The 13,068-nt window shown below is 41.7% G+C and overlaps 1 long non-coding RNA gene across 1 annotated transcript; it reads left to right on the forward strand.

Annotated features, from left to right (window-relative positions):
• Positions 1-872: 872 nt before the first annotated feature.
• LOC103632768 (uncharacterized) lies at positions 873-3,579 on the forward strand. The gene is made up of 2 exons (XR_556139.3): positions 873-1,427; positions 3,383-3,579. It is a non-coding gene; the product is annotated as an uncharacterized lncRNA (long non-coding RNA).
• The last annotated feature ends 9,489 nt before the right edge of the window (positions 3,580-13,068 follow it).

Genomic DNA, 13,068 nt, shown 5'->3' on the forward strand with positions numbered 1-13,068 from the left:
ATGACCTCTGGGGAATCTTTGTAAAGGCTACATAGTGAATCCCTGGCCATTTACCTCGGTAGTGAAGATCGGGTCTGTACAACCTAGGCTGGAAAGGGATCACGACTCGTGGGTAATGTGTGCAACATCTGCAGAGTGTTAGAAACTGGTATATCAGTTGTGCTCACGGTTAAGAGCAGCCTTGGGATCCTCTTTGATTATTGTAACTCTGGATTCTTTTATTATGATGATTAATGGTGATGGCTATAACTATGGTTTCTAGTATTTCCTTCTGGAGGGAGTACTTTTGGATAATAACTGGGTTTACTACTAAAATTTTCACTTATGTCACACCCGATTTTAGAGGGTAAACCGAATGCGAACCACGTACGTGCTAGGATCAGAAACTCAGGTACATGGTGATTACATAGTTGGACATCATCACACCACATAGTTGGACATCATCACACCGAGACCATGTGTAACACCTCAAATCTATCAACTAAAATACCTCATTACTAGTTGCTAAACTTAGTAGAGAGTAAATAAAAAATTTGAATCAAGTGATTAATTTCATTCATTTTTAGGGGATGGCTTTTGTTTGAATTGATTGTTGAAGATTGTATTCGTAGTAATTTCATTATTGAAAAATACAATTAATTTACATAATAAATGTAGGTAAACAAATAGTGTTAAATACTATTATTAGATTTATTATAATTTTTGGAATATTTAAAAATATATTTATTTATATTTTTAATGTATAATCTATTTAAAAAAACTAAACTCTAACGCTCGGCCAGGCTTAATTCAGCCCAGCCGAGGCAGCCCACCAAGCGGCCCAGCCGCCACGCCTGCCTCCTTATCCCCTCCTGCCCTCTCTCTCTCTCTACTGGTGGGGCCCACCCGGGCCCCGCATCTTCCTCTGCCTCAGCTCGCCCGCGTGGACGCACACGGCGCTGTCGCCGCCCCGTGCTTTGGCAAGCACGCCCGGCGCCTCACCTCCCTGCCGTGACCCCTCGCCTCCTCTCACCACCTCACCCTCCCATGCAAGTAACGGCTGCCCGTTTCCCCTCCATCTCCTCTACCCATTCACTCCAAGAAGGAATGGCCGCCATGCCATTAATGGCGTTGAAGACACCGACCGTTCTCCCTCTCTCTACGACGTCCCTCCCTCCTCCTTCTCTCTATAAAACGCGAGCTCGTGCACATGGAGCTGATTCTTGGTCGCCCCAACCTCTCCATGATCTCTCCCTCTCTCCCGCCGTAGAGAATCGCTGTCGGTTCGCTGCTCGCCGCCGTTCGACGTCCGGAGCCGAAGCCGATGCCGCGCCGACGACCCCCACTGCTGAGGTCGTGCCCTGCTTCCCCTTGCTGCTCCATCGGTCATCGCACCCTGCTCCTTTACCGACCCCCTGCTCTTCAATTTCGTCCACACGCAAGAACCAGTGAGTAACGTTTGATGTCAACACAAATTGTTGTTCTATTTTCAAAACTAAGTTTGAGTTAGTTCAAGATTTCTGTAGCAATTTGTTGTTTAATTTAATATATACTGTGAAATTTTGATCATGTGGATGATGAGCGACTAGTATTGAATCTATTTGATAGATTGATGTTCTATTAATTGTCAAATTATATATGTTAAATTGTTTATGCTCGTTAAAATTATTTTGGAATTAGTTGTTTAGAATAAAGAGTAAAAGGATATGATAGACCACATATTTGTATTAAAAACACTAGATGGATTATTTCATGTTTACTTTTGTTCTTAAAAATGGGAGTTAGATTTAAAGTCAAGATTGGTATGTCATGCGTAAATATACCTAATGTTTACCCACTAGAAAATAATAGAACTTTATTAATGTTGAAATGATATAGTCGTGATCGTGTCTATTATAGCCTAATATAGCAGTTTAATAAACTATAGGTTATGTGTCATTTAAACAACATTATATTATTTTAGTTCTTCAAATGAAAAGTTAAAATAAAATCATAAACTCGTGCTTACCGGTAGAAATAAGTAATCTAGTTCCATAGAGTTTGTTTAGCGCTACATCTATGTTAGTTTAAATGAATTTATATAGTCCGCACTGCCATAGTCCAATTGCCATATGGGTTCTCTAGTAAAATATCAAAACAAAATAATTAGTATATTATATCATAGTAAATGAGATGATCGTTGATATGCCTAGGTCCATATTATAGTTGCGAACCAAGTTTTATTTTTGAATATTTTCCTTTGTTAAGCGTGATTGGAATGATGTATGTTTTATTGTTTGATGAATGGTATATATTTATTTATTGGTGTATGTTTTCTTTTTGTATGTATGACGTGCGATTATACTAGAAGTCGATTGTGTGCTAGAGGATCCGAATCTGTTTGAGGACGACCCGCGCGAAAATTTTGAGCAAGTCAAGTGGATTCTCCATCTGCATTTCTATTTGTACCCAAGTAATGCATATAATAATGTTTACTTTTCGGATATTTGCATAATTTGATGGGATTTGCCTAAATAGGATTTCCTAGAAATACCAACCCTATTCCTTGATTATCCTAGGATAAATGGTATGCTTAGCAACTTTTGCTACTACTCAACTTGACAATTATGATGTCACTCTTTTATGATAATATTGTTCCGAAAATGAAATTCTTATGATGATGTTAACCCGATGGTTAAACAAGATTATTTCATATTAAATGGAACATGGAGTGACCACCCAGGATAACAGTGCAACCGCGAGTGCTATCATAGCTCTGGCTTTGGTAATTAGCTTAATATGCTTAGTACTTAGCAACCTTTCCTGAAATATGGGCAAGAGGGGGGTCGGTAGTGGTTGCAGCTCATGTTAACATGGGGGCGTAGACTTGGCTAAGCTGCCTCGCCCAGAGGGCCTCCACACTGACCTGGAAACCTTAGCAGGTTGTTTCGTATTAGGTGTGTTTTGTGAAAGCCTCATAATGGATCCCAAGCCATTCAACTCAGCAGTGTTTATGGGTCCGTACAACCCAGGCTAGATGGGATACAAGGCTTGTGGGTAAAGTTGTACCACCTCTGCAGAATGTAAAAACTGATATGTATGTCGTGGTCACGGTTAAGAGCAACCTGGACCCTCACATGGTAATTGAACTTAAAGACGAAAAATAAATCGTGATCGGATGATTTATAAATGGTTTGCTTAAGTGGTTTCACTTAAGTGTTTTTGATATAATCATATGCTTATGTTTAATTGGGATACTTTGGGATACACTTACAATTAGTAAGTCGGGCGTTGTTAATAAAATATTGACCAACTAAAATACTTACCGCTTAACCATAGCCTACCTTGTTGAACTTGCATTATTCCTCCCACTTGCTGAGCCCTGACCATAAGTGAGCTCACCCCTTGCTAATATTTTGATCAGAGGGTGAGGAAGAAGACTTTGCAGATGATGTCGACAAGTACTAAGTCTACCGATGCGCCAGTCACCTTCCTGTGGAAGAGTGTCCAAGCTTAATTCTGTTGTACTTTGATAATGATACTTTTTAAGACACTATGGTCTGGATGATGTAATAAAGTTACTCTACTCTCTTTACGCCTTTATTGCATTGTCTTTTAATATATTACACTTGTGACGTCAACATATGTGTGGAAAATGGATCCTGGCATACAATATGCTATGCATTTGGTTTTGCCCCCAAAGCCGGCTATGACACCATGTTAGGTGGTGCTCTTATCTTAGAGTAAGCCTTTGGGATGCTTTGGGGTACCCTTGGTATGTGTACATGTCAGTAGCCCCTAAGCTATCAAATGAGTTGTAAAGACTCTACCGAGGGCTTTCCTTGCAGGCTTTTCTTGGTTCTAGTTTTGTTTATGTCTTGTTTGTTTCTTGTGAATGATGGTGCTCTTATGTTGGTTCTAGTTGTCTTGGTCACCCGATCATGCGCAACGTGTATAGTGGATGTAGCCTCTAAGCCCTCGAGTGATTTCTTGAATTTGGTTGGAGGGTTGACACATAGGATGACTTCGGTTTCTTCAAAATAGACCCACTAGGCACATACACCGTGTCTAATGAATGTAGCCTGATACCCGAGGTGATTTTGTAAAATTCGTTGTGGGGTTGACAAGTGTGAAGACCTAAGTTTTTTTAGAAGTTGACCAATCGGGCATATGTAGCACGTCCGGTGGACATATCACCTGAGCCCCCGAGTGATGTCATTAAATCTGTCAAGGGTTGACAAGCGAGGAGTTGAGTTTTTTTAAAAACAGATAGATTTTTGGGTAGAGGCAAGCATTTTCTTTTGACCTTGGTTGACGGGTTGCCCTTGGTGCATTATGTGGGCCCAAGATTTGATTAAGATTTTTGGGATTTATATTGGTCATCTGGTCTTTGGGTGAATTTGGCGCACTTGGGCGAACACAGATCCCTGATCCTCCGAACGAGGATATCGAGTTGGTTAGGGTTTGTGAAAGTTGCCTAGAGGGGGGTGAATAGGCGAAACCTGAAATTTATAAACTTAAGCACACACTACAAGCCGGGGTTAGCGTTAGAATTAAATTCAAGTCTGGGAGAGAGGGGAAAACAAATCAAATGGGAATCAAGCAAATGAACACGATGATTTATTTTACCGAGGTTCGGTTCCAAAGAACCTAGTCCTCGTTGAGGTGGTCACAAAGACCGGGTCTCTTTCAACCCTTTTCCTCTCTCAAACGGTCACTTAGACCGAGTGAGCTTTCTCCTTAATCAAACAGGTCACTTAGACCCCGTAAGGACCACCACACACTCAGGTGTCTCTTGCTTTGATTACAAGTCACTTGGGAACAAGAATGAGGAAGGAAGAAAGCGATCCAAGCAACAAGAGCGCAAATGAACACGAACACACTCTCTCTCAAGTCACTAGGTGTTTGGAATGAATACTAGACTTAGAGAGGATTTGATCTTTGGAAATGTGTCTTGGATTGAATGCACTAGCTCTTGTATTGAATGAGAACTTCAAAAAACTTGGATGCTTGGAGTTGTGGTGGTTGGGGGGTATTTATAGCCCTCAACCACCAAGTAGCCGTTGGGGAAGGATGCTAGCGATGGGCGCACCGGACAGTCCGGTGCGCCACTGGACAGGCACTGTAGGCTGTCCGGTGCGCCGCCACGTCACCCAACTGTTAGGGTTCGGGAGCAGTCGACCGTTAGCGTTGTTGTCTTCTTGTGGCATCGGACAGTCTGGTGCCACATCGGATAGGTCCTGTTCACTGTCCGGTGCGCCTCTGACTCTGCGGCTCTGACTCTACGCGCACTGTTCTTCACTGTTCATCTGTTATCAGCTTTTGCAGTCGACCGTTGCGTGAGTTAGCTGTTGCTCCGCTGGTGCACCGGACAGTTCGGTGGCACACCGGACAGTTCGGTGAATTATAGCGGAGTGTGCCTGCTGAAACCCGAGAGTGGCTGGTTCAGCCCTGTACGGTCTTGGTGCACCGGACACTGTCTGGTGGCACGCTGGACAGTCCGGTGCGCCAGACCACAGCACACTTGGTTTCTTTGCTCCTGTTCAATTTAATCCCTAACTTCAATCTTTTGTTGGTTTGTGTTGAACCTTATGCACCTATAATACATGAGTTCTAGAACAAACTAGTTAGTCCATATGTTTGTGTTGGACATTCAACCACCAAAATTAATTGTAGGAAAAATGTTAACCCTATTTCCCTTTCAATCTCCCCCTTTTTGGTGATTGATGCCAACACAAACCAAAGCAAATATATAAAGTGCAGAAATGAACTAGTTTGTATATGGTAAGTGCATAGGTTACTTGGAATTAAACCAATTAATAGTCTTACTAGATATGAATGGATTGCTTTCTTTAATTTGACCTTTTGGACTACTTTTGCACCACATGTTTTGTTTTTGCAAATCTTTTTCGAAGTCTTTTCAAAATTCTTTTGCAAGTAGTCAAAGGTATATGAATAAGATTGCAAGAAGCATTTTCAAGATTTGAAATTTCTCCCCCTGTTTCAACTGCTTTTCCTTTGACTAAACAAAAGCTCCCCCTGAATGAAATTCTCCCCTTAGCTTTTCTAGAGGGTTTTGCCAATTTTGAAGATTTATACCAATTTGAAATTATCTTGAATACTAGTTGAAAAACAAACTTTTGTGAATACCAATTAAATCTTTCATTTCAAAAATTTTGAAATGGTGGTGGTGCGGTCCTTTTGCTTTGGGCTTAATATTTTCTCCCCCTTTGGCATTAACCGCCAAAAACGGAGAATGTTGGAGCCCTCTTCATTTTCTCCCCCTTTGGGGGCCTAACATTCCTTCCCAAATGGTAAAATAAATATGAGTGATGATCATACCATTGAGAGCTTGCGGAATACCGGCAAAGGATAGATAATACCATTAGAGTTGAGTAGAAGCATTGTCTTTGTCGAATACTCCATTTCCCTTTCAATCTACGACTTAGTATAGAAATACACTTGAAAACACATTAGTCGTAGTTTTGGCACAAGAAGAATAAGAAATATGCAATTGTACCAAAAGAAAGAGATATGATCAAAGGTATATAAATGAGCTATGTGTGCAATGTTTCAATCAAAATTTCGAGAATCAAGTATATTTAGCTCATTCCTAAGTTTGCTAAAGGTTTTCTCATCTAGTGGCTTGGTAAAGATATCAGCTAATTGGTTTTGGGTATTAACATAAGCAATTTCGATATCTCCCTTTTGCTGGTGATTCTTCAAAAAGTGATACCGAATGTCTATGTGCTTAGTGTGGCAACGGGATTATCCGCCATGTGGATTGCACTCTCATTATCACATAGGAGAGTGACTTTGCTCAATTTGTAGCCATAGTCCCTAAGGGTTTGCCTATCCAAAGCAATTGCGCACAACAATGGCCTGCGACAATGTACTCGGCTTCAGCGGTAGAAAGAGCTACAGAGTTTTGTTTCTTTGAAGCCCAAGACACCAGGGATCTCACCAGAAACTGACAAGTCCCTGATGTGCTCTTCCTATCAATTTTACACCCTGCCCAATCGGCATTGGAATATCCTATTAAATCAAATGTGGATCCCCTAGGATACCAAAGTCCAAACTTAGGAGTGTAGACTAAGTATCTCATGATTCTCTTTACGGCCCTAAGGTGAACTTCCTTAGGATCAGCCTGGAACCTTGCACACATGCATACAGAAAGCATAATGTCCGGTTGAGATGCACATAAATAGAGTAGAGATCTTATCATCGACCGGTATACCTTTTGATCTATGGATTTACCTCCCGTGTCGAGATCGAGATGCCCATTAGTTCCCATGGGTGTCTTTATGGGTTTGCCATCCTTCATTCCAGACTTCTTAAGTATGTCTTGAATGTACTTTGTTTGAGAGATAAATGTGCCATCTTGGAGTTGCTTGATTTGAAATCCCAGGAAGTATCTCAACTCCCCCATCATAGACATCTCGAATTTTTGAACCATAATCCTACTAAACTCTTCACAAGTAGACTTGTTAGTAGACCCAAATATGATATCATCAACGTAGATTTGGCATATGAACAAGTCTTTTTCAACAGTTTTAGTGAAGAGTGTAGGATTGGCTTTACCGACTTTGAAGCCATTAGTGATAAGAAAATCTCGCAGGCATTCATACCATGCTCTTGGGGCTTGCTTGAGCCCATAAAGCGCCTTTGAGAGTTTATAAACATGGTTAGGGTACTCACTATCTTCAAAGCCGGGAGGTTGCTCAACATAGACCTCTTCCTTGATGGGTCCATTGAGGAAGGCACATTTCACATCCATTTGATAGAGCTTAAAGCCATGGTAAGTAGCATAGGCAAGTAATATACGAATTGACTCAAGCCTAGCTACGGGGGCATAAGTTTCACCGAAATCCAAACCTTCGATTTGTGAATAACCTTTGGCCACAAGTCGGGCTTTGTTCCTTATCACCACACCATGCTCATCTTGCTTGTTGCGGAATACCCACTTGGTACCTACAACATTTTGATTAAGACATGGAACTAAATGACATACCTCATTCCTCGTGAAGTTGTTGAGCTCCTCTTGCATAGCCACCACCCAATCCGAATCTCTTAATGCATCCTCTACCCTGTATGGCTCAATAGAGGAAACAAAAGAGTAATGTTCACAGAAATGAGCAACATGAGATCTAGTGGTTACCCCCTTATGAATATCACCAAGGATGGTGTTGACGGGGTGATCTCGTTGAATTGCTTGGTGGTGTGGAAGTTGTTGACCCTGTGTTTCTTGCTCATCTTCCTTGTCTTGATTATCTTCATCTCCCCCTTGATCATTGACCTCATCTTGAGGTGGCTCATCCTCTTGATCTTCTTCTTCATCATCTTGAGCCTGATCCTCATCTTGGGTTGGTGGAGATGCTTGATTGGAAGATGATGGTTGATCTTGTGTTTGTGGAGGCTCTTCGAATTCCTTAGGACACACAACCCTAATGGACATGTTCCTTAGCGCGACACACGGAGCCTCTTCATCATCTAGCTCATCAAGATCAACTTTCTCCACTTAGGAGCCATTAGTCTCATCAAACACAATGTCACAAGAAACCTCAACTAATCTAGTGGATTTGTTGAAGACTCTATATGCCCTTGTGTTTGAGTCATAACCAAGTAAAAAGCCTTCTACAGCTTTAAGAGCAAATTTAGATTTTCTACCTCTTTTAACAAGAATAAAGCATTTGCTCCCAAAGACTCTAAAATATGGAACATTGGGCTTTTTACCAGTGAGGAGTTCATCTGATGTCTTCTTGAGGCTTCGGTGAAGGTAGAGCCGGTTGATGGAGTAGCAAGAAGTGTTGATTGCTTCCGCCCAAAACCGGTCCGGTGTTTTGTATTCATCAAGCATGGTTCTTGCCATGTCCAGCAGAGTTCTATTTTTCCTCTCCACTACACCATTTTGTTGAGGTGTGTAGGGAGAAGAGAACTCATGCTTGATGCCCTCCTCAAGAAAGCCTTCGATTTGAGAGTTCTTGAACTTCGTCCCATTATCGCTTCTTATCTTTTTGATCCTCAATCCGAACTCATTTTGAGCCTATCTCAAGAATCCTTTTAAGGTCGCTTGGGTCTGAGATTTTTCCTGTAAAAAGAATACCCAAGTGAAACGAGAATAATCATCCATAATTACTAGATAGTACTTACTCCCATCGATGCTTATATAAGCTATCGGGCCGAATAAATCCATGTGGAGTAGCTCAAGCGGCCTGTCCGTTGTCATTATGTTCTTGTGTGGATGATGAGCGCCAACTTGCTTTCCTGCTTGGCATTTGCTACAAATCCTGTCTTTCTCAAAATGAACATTTGTTAGTCCTAAAATGTGATCTCCCTTTAGAAGTTTGTGAAGATTTTTCATCCCAACATGGGCAAGTCGGCGATGCCAGAGCTAACCCATATTAGTCTTAGCAATTAAACAAGTATCGAGTTTAGCTTTGTTATCATTAAAATTAACCAAATATAGCTGACCCTCTAACACTCCCTTAAATGCTACTGAATCATCACTCCTTCTAAAGATAGTGACACCTACATCTGTAAATAGACAGTTGTAGCCCATTTTGCATAATTGAGAAACAGTAAGCAAGTTGCAATCTAATGAATCTACAAGAAAACATTGAAAATAGAATGGTCAGGAGATATAACAATTTTACCCAAACCTTTGACCAATCCTTGATTTCCATCCCCGAATGTGATGGCTCGTTGGGGATCTTCGTTTTTCTCATAGGAGGAGAACATTCTCTTCTCCCCTGTCATGTGGTTTGTGCATCCGCTATTGGGGGTATGCTTCGTAGCCGAAGATCCTAAAGAAGAAGAACACCTTCGGCAGATCCGCTCAGGAGCAGCGCCGAAGCTGTTACCTATAAAGCTTCGGCACAATGACGGATCTCGAAACGAAGGGATGAACCGACTTAAAGATAAAATGACTTAAAGACCCATGATGTTTTGTGTCATCATTATAGTCGATTGTAAAGGGCATAAATGTAATTTTACATAGGCTGCGTCCTGTGCCTATAAATAGATGAACAGTACCCCTGTACTGTTCACGGAATCTTGTAACTACTGGCACATTACGCTGAAATTGTTGCTTTTTACCAAGACGAAGGTATAAATGTACCTAAATATTATGTTTTAATATTTGGGTTCATGTAATAGAATATGTGAATAATGTTACCTATTTTTAGTATATCTTTCTATAATGTTTCATGTTTTATATTTCATTTCATATTGTTTTACAAGTCTGATCACGAAGGTGTGACCTTCGTGATATTTTGCTCATGGCCTTCGTCCAAAGATCATTAAATCCTTGGGAAGATAATGCTTCGGCGGACGAAGGTCATTAATATTTAATATTTTATGTTGCCTTGTTCTTAATTCATAGCATTTGAGAACAAGTCTCCAACATTGGCGCCCACCTCTGGTGAACTCACTTCCACTTTTTGAGTTGATGGCTTCGTTCAACAACCAAGCTGGAGCTGCTTCGGCTTCGAAGCTGGTACTCCCGATAACAGGCGGTTCATCCTCAGAGCCGGCCAACAAGAAGCAGAAGAAGGAGGCACAGAGAAGGGTACAACATGTCAGGGTGCAAGGACCCTTCATCAAGTCAAGATGGTCCCACATCCCAATTACCTTCTCCCAAGAGGACCTTCAGCTCAAGGATTACCCTCACAATGATGCTATGGTTATTTCTTGTGTCATCAAAGGATTTCTGGTCCACAATGTTCTGGTTGATACAGGCAGTGCAGCGGATATTATATTTGCTAAGGCCTTCAGACAGATGCAAGAGCCAGAGGATAAGATTCATGATGCTACACACCCTCTTTGTGGCTTCGGAGGAAGGCAGATGTAGCGCTCGGCAAGATCACGATGCCAGTGACCTTCAGATTTGTCAACAATACAAGGACTGAGCAAATTGTGTTTGATATTGTCGACATGGAGTACCCTTACAATGCAATCATTGGTCGTGGGACACTCAATGCTTTTGAAGCAATTCTTCATCCAGCATATCTTTGCATGAAGATACCTTCGGATCAAGGGCCTATTGTTATTCATGGAAGCCAGGAAGCTGCCAGAAAGGCTGAAGGAAACTGGACAGATTCAAAAGCAATCCATAATATAGATGGAGCCGAAGCTTGTGAGCAATATAAGTATAGAAGGGAGAAGGCTGCTTCGGCCGATCAGCCGAAGCCCATGCTCTTATATGAAGATATAACAGAGCAGAAGGTGTTGCTGGGATCTCAATTGTTTGAGGAACAAGAGAAAAATTTAATAAGGTTTTTGTTCAACAACAAAGATGTCTTCGCATGGTCCGCCAACGATCTCTGTGGTGTCAACAGGGATGTCATTGAACACTCGCTCAATGTTGATCCATCCTTCAGACCCAGAAAGCAGAGGCTTCGGAAAATGTCTGATGACAAAGCCGAAGGTGCTCGAAATGAAGTGAAAAGACTTCTTAGCGCTGGAGTCATCAGAGAAGTAAAATACCCAGAATGGCTAGCTAACACTGTTATGGTGAAGAAGGCCAATGGTAAATGGAGAATGTGCATTGATTTTACTGATCTCAACAAGGCTTGTCCGAAGGATGAATTTCCATTGCCAAGGATAGATTCTCTAGTAGATGCAGCAGCTTCGTCAGAGCTCATGAGTCTACTATATTGTTATTCAGGCTATCATCAAATCTAGATGAAGGAAGATGAGCCAAAAACCAGCTTCATCACCCCTAGTGGTACATATTGTTACCTTCGGATGCCTGAGGGGCTCAAGAATGCTGGAGGAAGCTTCAACAGGATGACAGCGAAAGTCCTTCATTCTCAGATAGGCAGAAACATGCTAACATATGTTGATGATATCATAGTAAAAAGCACGAAGCAAGAAAATCACATTGCTGATCTACAGGAAACATTTGCTAACTTTAGGCAAGCTGGCCTGAAGTTGAATCCAGAAAAATGTGTCTTCGGAGTAAAGAAGGGAAAATTCCTTGGTTGTCTAGTTTCAACAAAAGGGATCGAAGCTAATCCAAATAAAATCGAAGCTATTCTTCGGATGGAGCCGCCAAGCACAAAGAAGGGAGCCCAACGGCTAACAGGAAGACTGGCATCTCTGAATCGATTTATATCTAGATCAGCAGAGAGAAATTTACCATTCTTTGAAGTGCTGAAGTCGGTTGAAGTCTTTCAATGGGGATTAGCTCAGCAAAAAGCCTTCGAAGAGCTGAAGTAGTATCTGATAGACCTAACAACATTAACTCCACCCACGCTAGGGGCTCCTCTGTTATTATATGTGGCAGCTTCGCATTCTGCAGTAAGCGCAACACTTGTGCAGGAAAAGCTTGAAGGACAAATCAAAAAGCAAGCCCCAGTATACTTCGTCTCTGAAGTCCTCAGCTTATCAAAGAAAAACTATACAGAATTGGAGAAAGTGTTGTATGTTGTCTTAATGGCCTCCAGGAAGTTTCAGCATTACTTTCAAGCATCCCATATAATTGGTCCTTCTTCATAGCCTTTGAAGGATATTATGAGGAACAGAGAAGCTACTGGAAGAATTGGAAAGTGGGCTGCGGAGCTCAATGAATTCACCATTGATTATGTGCATAGATCCTCGATCCAGTCCCAGGCGTTAGCAGACTTCATCGCTGATTGGACGCCAGGAGCTTAGGAAGAAGCAAGTAAAGATGTCGAAGCTTGGACAGTGTTCTGCGACGGTTCCTAGGGAACCTTCGGTGCAGGTGCAGCTGCTGTCTTAGTTGCACCCTCCAAAGTCAAAACATGTTATGCAGTGAAACTTGATTTCAGCTGCACAAATAATATTGCTGAATACGAAGCTTTGCTTTTGGGGCTTCGGAAGTTAAAGGCAATGGGGATAAGAAGGGCGGTTCTTAAAACTGATTCCCAAGTTATTTCTGGGCATATTGACAAGAGTTGTAGGGCAAGAGATCCGAAGCTTGAGAAATACTTGGATACAGTTCGAAGGCTTGAAGCTTCTTTCGAAGGGTTTTCTATCAAGAACATTCCACGAGGAGAAAATGAGCATGCTGATCTATTAGCCAAATCAGCGGCACAGGGGCTGCCTTTACCTTTGGAAGTATTCTTTGAGACAATGAGAGCACCTTCG

The sequence above is a fragment of the Zea mays genome, chromosome 7 (genome assembly GCF_902167145.1).
Source record: "Zea mays cultivar B73 chromosome 7, Zm-B73-REFERENCE-NAM-5.0, whole genome shotgun sequence".
NCBI classification, from domain to species: Eukaryota; Viridiplantae; Streptophyta; class Magnoliopsida; order Poales; family Poaceae; genus Zea; species Zea mays.